General features: G+C 41.4%; 1 pseudogene; it reads left to right on the top strand.

Annotated features, from left to right (window-relative positions):
- The first annotated feature begins 563 nt into the window (after positions 1-563).
- Positions 564-10,119, top strand: LOC100662055 (olfactory receptor-like protein OLF3; annotated as a pseudogene).
- The last annotated feature ends 9,731 nt before the right edge of the window (positions 10,120-19,850 follow it).

The following is a 19,850-nucleotide window of genomic DNA, read 5'->3' on the forward strand; positions in this document are numbered from 1 at the left end:
TGATTCTACCGCTAAACCACCATTGTTTCTCCTTCTGAGCCCTCCGTGTGGACTCAAACTTTCAAACCTTCAGTTAGCAAAGGCGCATATTAACTGTTTGCACCAGCCTCTGATGGAAAGACAGAGGGAGAGAAAGGGATAATCAGGGTCCTGGGAGGGAGGAAAAGGAATAAAGAGTGGAGATAGAAGAGAGAAGGTCCACAACTTATGATTCCTCGACTCCCATGGGATTGTTCACCCCAGCACTGGCTCCTGCTCTGGGCCATCAGGAGGAACCTGGCCCTCTGCACAGGCCCCTAACAGCCTATGGCCCCACAGCCCTGCAACCTGTTCTTTAGTACCCTCCTGAGCCTAGGGCTGCTGAGCAGCAGGATGGTGGAGTGCAGGGAGATGCCAGAGTAGGTCACCACCCGCCAGGCCCAGTACCAGTGAAGCTGCAGGGGGGTGGCCATCACCATCTCCTCAAGCAGGGACAGGAAGTAGGATGTGTAGAAGACAAGGAAGAAGGCCAGTGACTTGAGGGCCATGGTGTGTGCCTGGGTGCTGGGGTCTCGAGGCCCTGGATGACAACACCTCATCTGGTGCAGGTGCTGGTGCAGAGAGAACATGAGCAGGACAGTGGATATCAGGAACAGCAGAAAAGGTACTGATAGTGCCAGTGTCTGGTAGAACCGGAAGATGTTCCTACGGAAGATCACGCCTGTATCAGCCCAGCTGCCATTGGCGGGGGAAGTTTGGACGCCAGAACTCTGAATCACAGTGGTATGCTCGGAAGCTTTTAAGACCCCCAGATGCTACTCACCAAAGTTGGATGTAGAACATTTTCTTTATGAATTTTGTTATGCCAGCTGACCCCTAGATGACCACCGTGACCATGGTCTCCAGCCCTCAGCCCCATAACTGACTCCCTCATGGTGTTTCGATGTGTCTATGAAGTTTCTTTGACCTTGCCTTGGTCAAGTTGTGCTGACTTTTCTTATATTGTGCACTGTCATTTGCTTCACCGAAGTTAACACTAATCTACTATCTTGTTAATGATTTTCCCCTCCAACCCTCCCCTTTCTTGAAAACATCAAAAGTTCTTTCTTCCTATATATAAACGTTTTCTTGAGTTTTTATAATAGTGGTCTTGTACAGTGTTTTTCCTTTTGCGATTTACTTCTTTCGCTCAGCATAAGGCCCTCCAGATTTATCCATGTTGTGAGATGTTTTGTGGATTCACCATTGTTCTTCATCTAGTAGTATTCCATCGTGTGTATGTACATTTAATTTGTTTATTTATTCGTCTGTTGATAGGCACTTAGGTTTCCATCTTTTTTCTATTGTGAATAATGTTGCAACGAGCATGGATGTGCATATGTCTATCTGTGTGATGGCTCTTATTTCTTTAGGATATATTCCTAGGAGTGGGATAACTGGATTGCATGGTATTTCTATTGCTAGCTTTTTAGGGAAGCATCATATTGTTTTACATAATGGTTGTACCATTTTTCATTCCCAACAGCAATGTATAAGAGTTCCAATCTCCCCGCAACCTCTCCAACATTTGTTATTTTCTCTTTTGATCACTGCTAGTAATGTTGGATGAGATGGTATTCAATGAAGTTTTGATTTGCATTTCTCTGGTGGCTAATAATAAAAAGTATTTCCTCATGTGTCTGTTAGCTGCCTGAATGTCTTCTTCAGTGGTGAAGTGTCTGTTCATATCCTTCACCCATTTTTTAATTGAGTTTTTTGTCTTTTTGTTGTTGAGGTCTTTCAGTATCTTGTAGATTTTAGAGATTAAAACCTTATTACATATGTTGTAGCCAAAAAAAAAAATAAAATTCCCAGTCTGTAGGCTCACTCTCTTTTTACTGTTTTGGTGAAGTCTTTTGATGGGCATACGAGTTTAATTTTTTGGAGCTCCCAGTTATCTAGTTTGTTTTCTGGTGCTTGTGCATTGTTAGTTATGCTTTGTATATCCTATTTGTGCCATATATTACAACCCCTAGCTTTGTTCCTATTTTTTTCTTCTATGATCTTTATAGTTTTTGGTTTTATATTCAAGTTTTTGATCCATTTTGAATTAGTTTTTGTGTGTGGTGTGAGGTATGAGTCCTGTTTCATTTTTTTGCAGAGGGACCTTCAGTTTTGCCAGCATTATTTGTTAAAGAGATTGTCTTTTCCCCCCTTTAATGAACTTTGGGTCTTTGTCAAAAATCAGCTGATCATAGGTGGATAGATTTATGCCTGGGCTCTCAATTCTTTTCCATTGGTCTATGTGTCCATCATTGTACCATACCAGGCTGTTTGGACTGCCATGGTTTTATAGTGGTTCTGAGATCAGTTAGAGTGAGTCCTCCTACCTTGTTCTTCTTTTTCAATAATGCTTTACTTATCTGGGGCCTCTTTCCTTTCCATATAAGGTTTGTGATTAGTTTTTTCATTGAGTTGAAGAATGCAGTTGGTATTTGGATAGGGATTGCATTATATCTATACATCAGTTTGGGTAGAAATTCCATTTTCACAACGTTGAGTCTTCCTATCCTTGAGCATGGTATGTTTTTCCACTTATGTAGATTTGCTTAGAGTCATAGGGCACTCAGAATGTGAACTGGGACTAGAATGGAGGTCCTCTGACTCTCATTTCGATGCTTCTCAAGAAATGGCTTTAAGTATTGCACTGTGGTGAGTTGCCAGAATGAGGGGATTATACTGCAGAAAAATACCCTAGTCTTAGCTACAAGGGAAAAGAGATATAAAGAAGATGAATATTTACAGAATGAAGCCATGACACAATATGTCATGGAAGGTAAATTTCAGGGCTATGCATGAGGGAGAAACTGGATCTAAATAATTGGACTCAAATTGGAATGTTATTTTAAAGATGATGTACAAACAAATTCAGGAGACAGAAGGCTGCTGGGCTCTTACCACTTAGCTGCAGGGCTTCATCTCTGTAACGAATGGTAGATCACTTGGGTGATGGCCTCAGACTTGAGTTTGTCGCTTCTTGGGACTGGATTTTGGAGGCTGATCCATGGTTTTGTCTACCCATGCACTCTTTGACTTAGTATCATTGATGAACAGTGGAGAGGATTTGAAATCTAATGCAGTGCAGGAAGGTGAGGCACTGAGAAATCCTTTTATAGTGTGCATAACCCCCTGAGTCTTCTCTTTGTCTAATATGTCAGTAAAGGGAGAAGGTAATTTATTGAAGGAGACAGACATAGAAGTGGATAATGTTGTTAGACAGTTTTTAAATGTAGATTAGACTCACTGATGTGGGGTAATAGAATGTGGCTTTGAATGTTGCAAGTGAAAAAGAGACTCAAGTATCAAGCACTGAATACTTCCTTCTTTGCAAAGACAAATCAAGTACTTCGGAGTCTTGGTCCATAGAATAGCATGTAAACTAAGTCCTGAAAAATCAGTAAATATCAAAAGCTGATAAACTGTGCTAAAAGAAACATGTGAAGATGGGAGAACGGAAAGTGATGATCCTGACTGTGTGGCAGTGTCAGAGGGAAAAGATGTGTTGGCTTTGTTGATTTTGTTTGTGCGTCAGGATTCCCACCTTCCTTCTTCCTGATGAGCGCTGCTCATGGATTCTTCAAGGTCTTCTCATTACTAGTGTCATGGATTGAATCATGTCCCCAAAAAATGTGTGTATCAGTCTGGTTGGGCCATGATTCCCAGTATTGTGTGACTGTTCTCTATTTCGTGATTGTAATTTTATGTTGAGAGGATTAGGGTGGGATTGTAACACCACCCTTACTCAGATTACCTCCCTAATCCAACATAAAGGGAGTTTCCCTGGAGTGTGGCCTGCACCACCTTTTTATCTTTGAAGAGATAAAAGGAAAGGAAAGCAAGCAGAGAGTTGGGAATCTCATACCACCAAGAAAGCAGCACCGGGAACAGAACATGTCCTTTGGACCTGAGATTTCTGAGCTAAGATGCTCTTAGACCAAGGGAAAACTGATGCATCACAAGGACCTTTCTCCAGAGCTGGCGGAGAGAGAAAGCCTTCCCCTGGAGCTGGCACCCTGAATTTGGACTTCCAGCCTACTGGAATGTGAGAGAGTAAACTTCTCTTTGTTAAAGCCATCCACTTGTGGATGTAATTTCTATTACAGCAGCACTAGATGACCAAGACAGGAATATGGCAAGAGCACAGTGAAGGGCTACAAGGGCACTTATGTTAAGAAATCATATTGTTACTGAGTTGCATCTTACCTCTCAGGCACCTTGCAGAGCTGTAAAGAGCTGGGAGTGAATGGACTCCCATCTAAGGATTAACTGGTAAGAGCTTAAAGTGGGAGATGCCTAACCTTCATGATTCAATAAGGACTGACTAAAAATTAACTTTTAAATTAGATATAATATGTCAAGTAAAATGAGTGGTGTGACAAATCTGAACACCTATTTTTTTTTTTTTTTTTTTTTTGTCTTTATTCCTGTGTTGTAATTGCTGGATAATCGGAGAAGGCACATGAAAGTAGTTTTAACTAGGGTGAAATAGAGGCAATATTTTAAAAGAGAGGCCTTCTTGTCCACACGTCTTCCCTGTCTTTTCCTACAATTTCAGGGTCATTTCTAATCCTCACCACATCTAAGGCTCTCTATCCCCTACTCTTACATGACCTGTTGTAAAGAATCTGTGTGAGCTGATATACTGGTTCTCAATCACTTCAAGTTCTTCATATTCAAACCTCCCATATAGTATTATTTTCATTTTTAAACACTTCTCAAAAAGGACAATGGGCATAAAAGTAGTAAAAGACATAAAAGGAATAAATCAGTAATATTGGAATTTCAAGAAGGGCACTAAAAGAGATAGTTTTTCATGGAATATTTCTGTGGTATATTTCATGTTATGTACTCTATTTTTACCCCATTTTCTATCATGTACTCCATCTACTGATAGCCACAGTAATTACCCTATATCCACCACCATTTATAAAACACGGCACAAGGAAGCTCTTCCCCCATGGTGCTCATGGCTAAGAAGATGAACCACAGGTATGGGCCACTCCTGATATGATGTTCTGAGAGAGAACAAAACATATATGTAGAGGCGTGGTTTGAGGTTTGTTGAATATGAGAGAAAAATGACCCAAAGTATGTAAAATGGTAGTTTATTGTTTATAAAGGAAGATGAGTTACCTGGCAAAAAGACAATGCAGCTGGTGTTGGGAAGGAGACTGAACAGAGGATAAGAAACAGTCTAATACAGGAGGAAGAACTAAATAGGAGTGACTCTTAACTGTCTTCATTACTCAGCAACTGGTTTTAACATCAGCTGTGTGCCTGACCCTGTACCAGGAGGTTTTTGATATCTTGTTTGTATAGACAAGAGGAGAAAATATTCTCAAGTATTTCCCTTAGTCATTTGACTTCAGTGAAAAACAGAGGTTTAGGAAAACTACAGATCCTACAAATTAGTTAGAGCTAGAAAGACCAAGTTTTCACTCCCTTATATGAGTGGTTAGATACTGTCTTAGTCATCTAGTGCTGCCATAACAGAAATACCACAAGTGGATGGCTTTAACAAAGAGAAATTTATTCGCTCACAGTCTAGTAGGTTACAAGTCCAAATTCAGGGTGTCACTTCCGGGGGAAGTCTTTCTCTCTTTGTCGGCTCTGGAAGAAAGTCCTTGTCCTCAATCTTCCCCTGGTCCAAGAGCTTCCAGGGCACAGGGACCCTGGGGCCAAAGGAAGAGTTCTGCTACTGGTGCTGCTTTCTTGGTGGTATGAGGTCTCCAACTGTCTGCTTGCTTCCCTTTATCTCTTGAGAGATGAAAAGGTAGTGCAGACTGCACCCCAGGGAAATCCCCTTTACCTTGGATCAGGGAGGTGACCTGAGTAAGGGTGGTGTTACAATCCCACCCTAATCCTCTCAACATAAAATTACAATCACCAAATGAAGGAAAACCACACAATACTGGGAATGGTGGCTTAACCAAGTTGATACCCACATTTTTTGGGAGACATAATTCAATCCATGACAGATATGAAGCACACTTAGTCTCTACTGCACCCTGAAGTCAGAACAGGGCTACAGCTGTATTTAGCTGAAGCTGATCTGAAGGTAATGTAGACAGTATTAACTGTGAATATGTTATCATTTTGGCCCACACATGCTTCCCCCTTCATTTAGCCTTTCAAATCCTGATCCTACTGAGTCTCAAAAGGGACTCCATGACTGGCAGAAAATAAAGTTGTATTTCATCCATGATATTTCACCACAACCCTTTCAGTGGCCAATATTATCCACATCCTACAGATGAAGAAATGTGAGGCTCTGAGAGGGTAAGGAGCTTGCTCAAGGCCACAGAAGGTAAAGAGACATGGATTCAGAGCTGAGGCTGCTGGGCTCTGAAGCTCTTGCTTCTTCTAGGATGTGAATTTGCCAATTATTTGTGAGAAAACACAAGCTATTCCAGAGATGTGTGGGGTTGTGTGTGTGTGGGAGGGGAAGGTAAGAGGATCACAGAAATCATAGCCTGAGTCTTCTCTCCATGAAACAGATCACCTTTTTCAGCAGAGGAAAGAGTAATAGTCACCCTTGAGATCCTGGCATACGGCAAAGATGGCACTTCATACATGTTTGTTAGAGTAAAAGGCAGATGTCAATTTTGTGATGCATATCTTGTGTTTGCTCATCAAAGGTAAACAGATAGCTTCATGAAGCATTTTCTGATGCCTCAGAATTTGAATTTGAACGTCTACTTTGAAGCATGTAGATGTTTTCTGAGCATGATCATGGTTAAAGGTGAGAAAGTGAGGGGTGATGGTGGAGCTATCATGATAGGGCAGAAAAGCAGAAACTGTTGAAAAGGAGATCAGGTACTGAGATGAATGAGTTTCCTAGAAAATAGATGCAACTCTCTGAACAATATATGAAAAGCATTTCTGGAAATAGTTATTTCTATTTTTTTGGTTCTTTGTCAAGAGTGGAACTTGGAAAATAGGCAGTCTTCTTTCCTCTGTGTCAGTTCTCAGATGAGCCAAGGAGCTCTATTTCTGCTCCAAACCCCACCTGCCTCTTCTATCTCCTACGTACTCTTGTTTTTGTTTACTGAAATTAAATAAAATTTATTCAATAGGCAGGCATGCAGTCATAATAACAATGTTTACAATTTTTTTTAATGTAAACTATTTCTATTTCACTCAGTATTTCTCAAGGTGAAAGAGCTGAAGAAAAATTCCAAGCCTCGAGTTGCAATACAGAAGGATTCTACTGGGAAAATGTTAAATGAACCAGGAAGAATCAAAAGAAGATGGAAAGAATACACAGAGGCACTATACCAAAAAGCATTGGTCAACGTTCAACCATTACTGGAGGTAACAAATGATCTGGAACTGAGAGTACTGAAGGAAGAAGTCCAAGCTGCCCTGAAGGCATTGGTGAAAAACAAAGCTACAGGAATTTACGGACTTCCAATTGAGATGTTTCACTGAAGGAGGCAGTGCGAGAAATTTGGAAGACAGCTCCCTGGCCAGCCAGCTGGGAGAGATCCACATTTATGCCTAATCTAAGAAAAGTGATTCAGCTGAATGTGGAAATTATCTAACAGTACCATTAATATCACATGCCAGCAAAATTTTGCTGAAGATTATTCAAAAGCAGCTGCAGCAGTATATCGACAGGGAACTGCCAGAAATTCAAACCAGATTTAGAAGAGGATGTGGAACGGGGATTATCATTGATGATGTCAGATGGATCCTAGCTGAGAGCAGAGAATATCAGAAAGTGTTTACCTGTGTTTTATTAACTATGTTAAGGCATTCGACTGTGTGGATCATAACAAATTTTGGACAACATGGCGGAGAATGGGAATTCTGGAACACTTAAATATGCTCATGACGAATCTGTACATGGATCAAGAGGCAATCTTTCGAACAGAACAAGGGGATACTGCAAGGTTTAAAGTCAGGAAAGGTGTGCATCAGGGTTGTATCCTTTCACCATACCTAGTCAATCTGTATGCTGAGCAAATAATGTGAGAGGCTGGACTATATGAAGAAGAGCGAGACATCAGGATGGGAGGCAGACTCATTAACAACCTGTGCTATGCAGATGACACAACCTTACTTGGTGAAAGTGAAGAGGACTTGAAGCTTCACTTACTGATGAAGATCAAAGACCACAGCCTTCAGAAAGGATTACACCTTAACATGAAGAAAACAAAAATTCTCGCAACTGGACCAGTAAACAACAACAACAATGGAGAAAAGACTGAGGTTGTCAACGGTTTCATTTTACTTGGATCCACAATCAACACCCATAGAAGCAGCAGTCAAGAAATCAAAAGATGCATTTTATTGGGCAAATTGGCTGCAAAAGACCTCTTTAAAATGTTGAAAAGCAAAGATGTCACCTTGAGGACTAAGGTGCACCTGATCCAAGCTGGGGCGTTTTCAATCGCCTCATGTACATGTGAAAGCTGGACAATGAATAAGGAAGACTGAAGAAGAATTGACAGGTCTGAATTGTGGTGTTGGCAAAGGATATTGAATATACCATGAGCTTCCAAAAGAACCAAAAGAAATATATCTTGGAAGAAGTACTACCGGGATGCTCCTTAGAAGCAAGGATGGTAAGGCTACATCTCACATACTGTGGACATGTTATCAGAAAGGGTCAGTCCCTGGAGAAGGACGTCATGCTTGGTACACTGGAGGGTCAGTGAAAAAGAGGAAGACCCCCAATGAGATGAACTAACACAGTGGCTGCATGAATGGGCTCAAGCACAGCAGCAACTGTGAGAATGGTGCAGGACTGGACAGAGTTTTGTTCTGTTGTACATAGGGTCGCTGAGTCAGAGCTGAATCAATGGCACCTAACAACAACACCAATTTCTGCTTGATGTTCCCTAGAATTTGAGATATGCTGGTGAATACGTAGAGGTGATAAAATTTTATTTCTTTATCTGTAGGCTTCCACTAGCCTCCCTGAGATCACATCAGATCCTTATCAAGCTACCGTCCTGTCTTCCTGGTGCAGGGTAGATGTAATTCATATAGGGATCAAGCCCATCATCTGGACCTAATGAAGATCTGAACTACCTGGCAAAGGCTGGCTGGGCATACCCAACATGCTTTCTCAAGGTTCTCTGATTCAACAACTACTGTTATTTCTCATTCTCTCTGCAGATTAACAATCCTCTCATTTTCTAACGTGAAAAAAAAAACAGATGTGGAGGAGTGATTTATTCTCCTTGGCCTGTCCAGTGACCGGGGCACTCAGGTGTCACCCTTTGTTCTATTTTTTATCATGTACCTGGTGACAGTGCTGGGAAACTTTCTCATTGTTCTTCTGATAAAACTAGACAGCTGACTCCACATGTCCACATGTTTCTTCCTCACCAAACTTTCCCTTGTAGATATCTCTTATGCCAGGAGCATAGTCCCTCAGGTATTGGTGCATTTTCCTATGGAACATAAAGTAATCACCTACCTGAGCTGTGCAGCCCAACTGTTTTTCTCCCTGGGGTTTGGTGGGATTGAGTTTATTCTACTGGCAGTGGTGGCATATGACTTCTATGTGATATTCGGCCATCATGCAGAGAGGGCTATGCACAAGGTTGGCCTTCTCATCCTGGGTCAGTGGTTCCATCAACTATCTCTTGCATACTGCCATCACCTTTAAGCTTCCCATGTGCACAAACAAGCTTATTGATCTCATATCCTGTGACTCCTAGCTATGCTCAGGCTGGCCTGTGTAGACATATCCTCCAAGGAGGTTGCAGTCTTGATTTCTGACTTCGTCCTGCCGATGATATCCTACTGCCTGGCTCTCTTGTCATATATTCAGATCATCTCCATCATCCTAAAGATTCAATCTGCAAAGGGGAGGAGAAAAGTCTTCCACACATGTGCCTCTTACCTCACGGTGGTGGTCCTGTGCTATGGCATGGCCATTTTCACTTACGTCCAGACCTACTCTTCGGTGCCATTTTAACACCCATGCTGAATTCCATGATTCATAGTCTAAGGAAAAAGGAGGTGAAGGGTGCCTGGCAGAAGCTCTTACTACAATTCTCTGGGTTAACCTCAAAACTCGCAACTTGATGAATCATGAGCTTCACACAGAAAAGAGCTTTGCCTCTATTTCCCACCCAACTCAGATATGACAGGTATAGAGTACATCATCCTGGCAGCCATTAAGGAGATGAGGAAATGGTAATGTTAGGTAGGAGGCTGGGTGGTTGTGTTGTGATGTAGAATATGGGGGATTATTTAAGCTAGAACATCATGTTCTGTGAAGTTAAGCACTCTGTATTAGACCTTCACACGCTTACTCAATCTCCGCTCCTGTGGACCGAGTGTATGGAAGCATACAAAGAGTTTTACTGTCTTGAATTGTCACATTATTTGTAATCATGGACCTATTCATGGATCTAGCCTTTGGCCACTAGTTTGTATTCATCCACATTTTGAAAGCATTAATAGGGCTTCCATTGGAAACAAAATGCATTTGCACACCTGACACTCATTTAAAATAATGATGATGTATGTACGCCCAGCCAGTAATTGTGTGAGTCACAATTCTGAGATAATATGAGGGAAGTATTGTGGCCAAAGCTGATCAAAGTGTTTTTATGTAGGAACTACTACATGAGGTTGTTTTGAGTTATTAAGTTTTATCAGTGGAGGAACATCAGTGAAATATCTCATTTTACCTTGATAAAAATATAGCCGTACATTGTGCACAGTGGCACTATTGGCCAAGGAAAAGCTGATTTCCAGTCACTGTTAAGTAGTAGATGAATAGACTGAGAACAAAATTATTGCATATACGTGAGTCACATCCAAAATGTTAAAACTGTCATATCTTTGGAAAATCAGCAAACCATTTCTCTGAAAACTTGGAGAGAAAATAAGAAAATGAACAATGAGGTAAATAAAATACCAAGGACATAGTTAATGTAAGAAGTGATGTACCCCTCTGACAAGTCAATGAAATATATGACTTTAAATATGCACTTCGGGGAATCAGGATGGATCAGCCAGCTGTGCAGGTGGTACCTTCAAGTTTCTATTTTAAGAGGCTTCTAGTATCTTCTAGGATCCCTGGTGGTGCAATGGTTAAGCACTTAGCTTCTCACCAAAAGTTTGGGGGTGCAAAGCAACTAGCAGCTCCATGGGAGACCCAGTGACCTTCTCCTGTTAAGATTACAGCCAAGGAAACTCTATGAAGCAGTTCTACTCTGTCACTTGGGTTTGCTGTGAGTTAAATTTGACTCAACAACACCTAAGAACAACAACGCTATCTTCTAGCACTGTCTCCTCCATTCCCTTCAACAGACAGCAAGTCCTTGCTTCAACTTTGTAAATCTTATTTATGAAAAACAAAAGCCTAAATGAGGTAAAGGAGGGAGAAGGAATTATAGACAGGAATAGAAAAGGGAAAGGATGGCAGGGGCCCATCTTCTCACCCTCTTCCAGGAGTCTCAGAGAGAATGCTCATTTATTCCCTTTGCCTCTTCTTTCATTCAGCTGAATTATAGCTTTTCTATTTGTCAGCAATCACAGTATCACAAAATCTCAGGGTTCAGACTGACTTAAAGGCTCACGTAAGTCATATCCATTTGACAAACAGCTGATGCTAGAAGCCCATAGCTCACATTCAGCTGAACGCCTTTTTTTTCCTAATTGTACTTTAAATGAAGGTTTACAGAACAAACTAGTTTCTCATTAAACAGTTAGTACACGTATTGTTTTACGACATTGGCTAACAACCCCACAACATGTCAACACTCTCCGTTCTCCACCTTGGGTTCCCTTTTACCAACTTTCCTGTTCCTTCCTATCTTCTAGTCCTTGCCTCTGGGCTGGCGTGCCCTTTTAGTCTTGTTTTGTTTTATGGGCCTGTCTAATCTTTGGCTGAAGGGTGAATCTTGCGAGTGACTTCATTACTGAGCTAAAAAGGTGTCTGCAGGCTGTACTCACAGGGTTTCTCCAGTCTCTGTCAGATCGGTAAGTCTGGTCTTTTTTTGTGAGTTAGAATTTTGTCCTACGTTTTTCTATGGCTCTGTCTGGGACCCTCTATTATCATCCCTGACAGAGCAGTCAGTGGTGGTAGCCAGGCACCATCTAGTTGTACCGGACTCAGTGTGGTGGAGGCTGTGATAGCTGTAGTCTATTAGTCCTTTGGACTAATCTTTTCCCTGTGTCTTTAGTTTTTTTCATTCTCCCTTGCTCCCGAAGGGGTGAGACTAGTATTGTACCTTAGATGGCCACTCACAGGCTTTTAAGACCCCAAACACTACTTACCAAAGTGGAATGTAGAACATTTTCTTTAACCTAACTATGTTATGTCAACTGAGCCAAATGTTCCCTGAAACCATGGTCCCCACAGCCCTCAGCCCAGCAATTTGGTCCCTCAGGGAGCTTGGGCTTCCATGACCTTGCCTTGTACAAGTTGTTGAACACCTGTTTTTGGACAGCCCATGAGTTAAGAATTTTAAACAAATTTTTAAATGGTTTAAAACACCAAAAAAAAAAAAAAGTATAAAATTTCATGCATGTGAAAATTATATAAGATTCAAATTTGAGTGCCTCTAAATAAAGTTTTATTGGTACATAGTCACACTCATTTGTTTATGTATTATCTATGGCTGTTTTGGGGTTCCTGGATGGCACAACTAGTTAAGTGCTCAACTACTAGCCAAAAGGTTGGCTGTTCAAACATACCCAGAGATTTCGTGGAAGACAAATCTGGGAATCTGCTTCTAAAAGGTCACAGCCTTAAATACCTTATGGAGGAGCCCTGTTCTGACACACATGGGTCACCATGAGCTGGAATTGTCTCGGAACCAAGTAGTTTCTTTTGTGTGTGTGTGTGTGGTTGTTTCATTTTGGTGTATTTTGGTTTGACTGTTTTAGTGCTAAAATAGCAGTGCTGAGTGACAAGGGCTACACAGCCCACGAAGCCTAAAATATTTACTTTCTGATCTGTTACAGAAACAGTTGCCAATCTCTGCTGTTAATTTGTAAGTACCCTGAGGTAGTGGTCGTCTCTAAATACAGCTTCGATTACCACTATGGGCTGTTTGCCAGTGCCGCAGGGGATATTGGACATAGGTGGAGAATTATAACACAAGTCATGCACAGAGGAAACCTGGGAAATTCAAAGCAGGAAAGAATATTTTCAGTGAAGTTTTCTAAGAGGAGATGAAATGGCTCTACTTAGGTTTGGATTTCATTTCTCATAGTTATTCAGCTTCATCTGCCCAGTGTCTGGTCTTTATCTGGGAGTTCCTGGATTGTGCAAACAGCTGAACACCCAGCTACTAACTGAAAGTTAGGCAGTTTGAATCCAATCACAGGCACCTCGGGAGAAAGATCTAGTGATGTTTTTCAAAAAAATCAGCCATTGAAAACCCTACGGAGCACAGGTCTGCACACATGGGGCAGACATACATTAGAATAGACTCGACAGCAATTGGTTTTATTTTTGGCCCAGGATGTAAGCACTCCTTACCAATGGTGAGTCTGGGAGGTGAACTGTGTGTAGAGCATCACCTTGGTTATCTGCTGAGCACTAATCGGGTGACTGGTGGTACTTCTTAGGCCTTGGAGAATTTGCCTACAATGACAGTCCCTTTCAGCCCAGTCCCCTGTGTCCACACTGAAGCTTTCACTCTGTAGGTCCACATCTGGTTGCTCTCCCATTCAGCCCACTGAAACCCAGCACTGTGAAACTGTAAACCTGTCTCTGACAGTACAGGTGCACTTTGTCATTTTACTTGTGCAATGAGGTTTGTTATTCAGCCAGAACAACCATTGGTTTACTGCTCTCAGTAAAATCGGTTCTACAATCTTAAGTTTTTTTTTTTTTTCTGCCATTTCAGAGAAAATTTCTCTCATCACTTGTGTGCACACTATCCCTTGAGTTTCTGGAGTTGCCTAAGTTTTCTTTATCAAAGTACAGTAGGATAATAACATAATCTGTTAAACCTGGACAAGTTACAAAGCCTGTGTAAGACTCAGATTTTTCTTCTACAGTTTGTAAAGAAGAATGTTAGCTGATTATGAGAACTCTGGAGGGATTAAATGAAATATGATATATGATATATGAAGCACTTTGTACCATGTCTGACACACAGAAAACATTCCATCTCTGTTACCTATCATTGTAATTATTTTCTGATAGTCTTTCTCATTTCCCCACACCCCCTGCCTTCCCTATGCTCTATGTTTCTGGCCAGCTTGCTGGTCTACTCAAAAGAGTCTAAGGTTCCAGAAAGAATGATGAGGGGCAGTAGAATTTCTAGAAAATAGTGCTCCAATATTTCTGTAACAAGGAGCAGATTTTATCTCATGTTTTCTCAAAGGGGAGATAGGGCTTCTGCTATGGGTGGATTTGTACCCCCCAAAAATACATGCTCAGATCCTAACCCCTGATATCTCTGAATGTGACCTTATTTGTAAATTGTCTTTGCAGATGTAATTAGTCCAGTTAAAACAAGATCCAATATGACTGATGCTGATGTTGTTGGTAGGTGCCGTTCAGTCAGTTCCAACTCATAGCGACCCTATGTACCACAGAACAAAACACTGCTCAGTTCTGCGCCATGCTCACAACTGTTGCTATGCTTCACTCCACTGTTGCTGCCACTGTGTCAATCCATCTCATTGAGGGTCTCCCTCATTTCCACTGACCCCATACTTTACCAAGCGTGATGTCCTTCTCCAGGGACTGATACCTCTTGACAACATGTCCGAATTATGCAAGAAGTAGTTTCACCATCCTTGCTTCTAAGGAGCATTCTGGCTGTACTTCTTCCAAGACAGATTTGTTCATTCTTTTGGCAGCACATGACATATTCAATATTCTTCTCCAACACCACAATTCAAAGGCGTCACCTCTTCTTCAGTCTTCCTTATTCATTGTCCAGCTTTCACATGCATATGATGTGATTGAAAATACCATGGCTTGGGTCAGGCACACCTTAGTCTTCAAGGTAACATGTTTGCTTTTCAACACTTTAACGAGGTCCTCTGCAGCAGAGTTGCCCAATGCAATGCATCTTTTGATTTCTTCACTGTTGCTTCTATGGATGTTGATTGTGGATCCAAGTAAAATGAAATCCTTGACAATTCAATCTTTTCTCCATTTATCATGATGCGGCTTATTGGTCCAGTTGTGAGGATGTTTGTTTTCTTTATGTTGAGGTGTAATCCATATTGAATGCTGTGGTCTTTGATCTTCATTAGTAAGTGCTTCAAGGCCTCTTCACTTTCAGCAAGCAAGATTGTATCATTGGCATAATGCAGGCTGTTAATGAGTCTTCCTCCAATCCTGATACCTCTTTCTTTTTCATATAGTCCAGGTTCTTGGATTATTTCCTCAGAACACAGACTGAATAGGTATGGTGAAAGGATACAACTCTGACCCACACCTTTTCTAACTTTAAATTATTCAGTATCCTGTTGTTCTTTTTGAACAACTGCCTCTTTATCTATGTACAGGTTTCTCCTGAGCACAATTAAGCATGCATGCTGGAATTCCCAGTCTTCGCAGTTATTCATATTTTGTTATGATCCACACAATCAAATGCCTTTGCATAGTCAATAAAACACAGGTAAACATTTCTGGTATTCTCTACTTTCAGCCAGAATCCATCTGACATCAGCAATGATACACCTGGTTCCATGGCCTCTTCTGAGTCTGGCTTGAATTTCTGGCATTTTCCTGTGGATGTACTGCTGCAGTCACTTTTGAATGATCTCCAGTAAAATTTTTCTTGTGCGTGATATTAATGATATTGTTTGGTAATTTCTGCATTCGGTTAGATGACCTTTCTTGGGAATACGCATAAATATTGATCTCTTTCAGTCGGTTGACCAGGCAGCTGGCTTCCAAATTTCTTGGCACAGACAAGTGGGCATTTCTAGCACTGTAGCTTTTTGTTGAAACATCTCAATTGACATTCCATCAGTTCCTGGAGCCTTGTTTTTTGCCAGTGCCTTCAGAGCAGCTTGGACTTCTCCCTTCACTACCATCAGTTCCCGATCATATGCTACCTCCTGACATGGTTGAATGTCAACAGTTCCTCTGTGTATTCCTTTCATCTTCCTTTGATGCTTCCTGAATCGTTTAATATTTTCCCCATAGAATCCTTCACTATTGCAACTTGAGGTTTAGATTTTTTCTTCAGTTCTTTCAGCTTGAGAAATGCTGAGCGTGTTCTTCCCGTTCTGTTTTCTATCTCTAGGTCTTTGCACATTTCATCATATATAGAAAGAAAAATAACAATGCTAGCTTCCCCTACCTTGCTGGAATAAAATGAACAGAGCTATAACAAAGTTTATTGAATATGTGAGTTAATAATAGACATGACATGATACATGTTAAAAAGTTTAAATTTTGAACGCTGTTATTTGAATTTAACTTTCAAGCCAAACCCACTGCTGTTGGAAAAAGGTTACAGAAGCATATCAAACACTCCCTAAGTAGTCTGTAGAGAACTTATCTCTGGGGGAAAAGAAGCTGCCTTCTCAAACACCACATCCTCCCCAGCCCTCCTCTTGTCCTGGGGCAATGCTGGCCCACTGTCCTGGAGGTAAGTACTCATCTTCAGAGGCACCCTGGAGCTTACTTAGGACCGTGAGCCATGACACCAGGGTTTCTGTAGTCCTAGCCTTTTCCTACACTCTTAGGCTCAGGTGACAAATATACTGGGTTTGGTTACTGAGACGAATGTCCATTTGGTTATAGGAAAATACAGTTTGGATAGCAAAGCCCAGGATGTACTTTCAGACATCTCCAAGAAGAGCACACCTGGCATGGTGCTCTGGCTGCTGCCACTGGGATCCCAGGGACAGCTGCTCAAGGCTGTATTCCCTGAACCTCACTTCTCCCCACAGTACCCCACCTCTCCCCACAGCACTAGCTTCTCAATATAGCACCCCACCTCTCTCCACAGCACTCCACAGCACCCCACTGCTCCCCCAAACACCCTTCTGCTCCCCAGGGCACTCTACTGCTACCCACAGCACCTCACTTCTCCCTGATGCACCCCACTCCTCCACACAGCACCCCACACTCCTTACAGCACCCTACTTCTCCCATAGCACTTACCAGTTCCTTGAAAACTGGGCAGGAGAACAGGTTTGTGCTGACAGGCTCATTTGTCTATGATAATCAGGAGAAAAGATCATCTGAATAACTGCCTTTAAGCTTTCTTTGGCTCCAAGCAGTGTGTGTGTGTGTGTGTGTGTGTGTGTGTGTGTGTGTGTGTATAAAGAAGTGGGGGTGGGGGTGAAGAAAGTAATGTAGCCAATAAACATTTTTGGGAAACCTCAAGTTTTCCATGTTGACTTAGTTTTATTTTGAGAAGTACACTTGTGATGTGTGACTATAGAAAGCTTAAATCACAGTTTCAAGAAGAGAAGATGGGACAGGAATACTGTTTATCTTTGCTATTATTCTCTGTTTTTACACTACCACCTTTGACAATTTTTTTTTTAATATTTTATTGCATTTTTGGTGGAAGTATACATGACTGTTAACCAAAAGGTCGGCGTTCAAATCCACCAGCAGCTCTCTGGAAATCTCATGGCACAGTTCTACTCTGTCCTATACCAAAAAAAAAAAACCAAACCCATTGCCATTGAGTTAATCCCGACTAATAGCTACCCTACAGGACTGAGTAGAACTGCCCCACAAATTTTCCAAGAAGCAGCTGGAGGATTTGAACTGTCTACCTTTTGGTTAGCAGCTGTAGCACTTAACCACTATGCCACCAGGGTTTCCACTCTGTCCTACAGGGTCGCTGTAAGTCAGAATCAGCTCTACCACAATGGGTGTTTTTTTTTTTTTTTTTTTTTTAATACACAGGAAAATATTCCCATTCAACAATTTCAACACATAAAGTTCAGTTTCTGTCAACATTCTCTTTATTTCTGTTCTGGCTGTTTCATTCCAATTAATTTAGTCTCACTGCCCCCTAACCTTCTTATCCATGCTTTTGAGTAACTGTTGTCCATTTGGTCTCATAAGGATAATTTTTAAAAGGCACAGTCTCGGGGTGAAATTCTTTACTTCATGAGTTAACCATATTATACACTTTAACCTCATATTTACATATCACATATTAAAAAAAATTTTAGGCATTTTTTGTGTTATTTTCCTTTTTAATGCTTTTTGTTTTGCCTATCATCCTTTTTACTACTGATATTGCATCCCTCGCTATTCCATTTTCCTCTTCCTCCTCCTGTAATGAGTGAGGACAATGTGAAAGTATGATCCTGTAGACAGATATAGAACTCAGTGATGAGAGTTGAACTGGGAAATCCAAATTTACTGGCAATACCGCACATCCCCACCCAGGGAGAATCCCCACCCAGGGAGATGCACCTTAAAAAACTAAAGTGATACAGAAGCATAGTAGGTTAGTCATGGGTACTTCTATTTGTGATCAGTGCCTTTCTGGGTTTTTAAGACAGCCCAAAGAGCAGGGCTACAACATTTTCTTTGTCAAGGCCTTAGCTTATTGCTTTTATTTTTTAGTAAGTGAGAGATGGCAGAACTGCAAGAGTTTAGCATCAGTCAGGCAGGCTTTTCAACGTGTCTCATTGCTTGGTATTGAGAACACAGTAAGTCATCATCAGTCACCCCCTGCACTGTTTTCTTCAGTCCTCTGCTGGCAAAGTTCCTTGGCCTGAATTATTTCACATGTAAGAGCAGAACTGGAGATGACCACAGTCACCTTTCCAGCACTGGCTTGTAAGAGTGTCTGTTTGTGGTCAGGTTCCATGGCAGGTCCCAGATACTGGCTTTCCCCTTTGAGGGGAGTTGGCTCTCTCTTTTATATCTGAGGGGTTTGACTGATGCTTTTGTATGTCGACTTTTCCTTTTTTATCAGGGATAAAAGAGAAAGGTTTCCTCTTTCTCTGATAGAAATATTACAACGGGATTTGTTAACCTTCTGAAGATCTAGAGTAAGTTCTAAAGAACTAAAAAACACCACAGTTTTATTGCTTGTCTTTGTGTAACTTACACAAATTATCTCTTGAGTAGGAATAGTTTTTCAAGTTTAATTTATTCATAGACTAGGGAAGGATTATGATATGAGAATAGCCATGGGCTCTTTGGCTACTGGCTAATTCAAGTGTCCCCACACCCTGAGTAACTAGAAGTTACCTACCCTCATTGTCACAGACACGCTAAGTACAAGAATAGTTTTTGTCATATTTTCCATGGTGCTGTAGCATTGAAAGCTACAAGCAGGTCACATCTGCTTGGGACAACTGTACATGGATTTCATTTCCTGTACTCACATGGCAGAGTAACCAGAGGGAGAGAATACACGGGAAATTGAGAGTGGGCTTGCTTCAGTCCATTAAGGTTTTGGAAATCCCTGTGTTTTTAAATAAGGTGCAAACACAAGATTACTAAACATTCCGAAGACGAATTCCTTGGTATTAGAGCCCTGGTACCTCCTGAGTACACATCAGCAGGATGTGAAAGTTTGGGGCAGTCTCGATCAGACTGGACTACTACCTTCTAGTCATGTGGGTCTAGATAGAGGGTACACAGCACAAAGAAAGGAGATCATATTTCCTAAGTGAGAAAATGTCAGGTATTTGAGAAGGGGATGAGAGCAAGCGGAAGCAGGGAGGGAAATACCCAGACATCGGGTGGTCAATTTAATTCCAATTAGTTATTGTTCTATCAAACAAGGGTCTCCAAAACATAACTCATCACCCAGGATGCACACAAACAGATGGGTGGGGATGCGTAGCCAGTTTCCATCACCTCTTTCTGACATTGTTAGATGCTGTTGCATCGGTTCCAACTCAGAGAGACCCTATGGAAATCAGAACTAAATAATGCCCAGTACAGAGCC

Source organism: Loxodonta africana, chromosome 8 (assembly GCF_030014295.1).
Source record: "Loxodonta africana isolate mLoxAfr1 chromosome 8, mLoxAfr1.hap2, whole genome shotgun sequence".
Classification (NCBI taxonomy): Eukaryota; Metazoa; Chordata; class Mammalia; order Proboscidea; family Elephantidae; genus Loxodonta; species Loxodonta africana.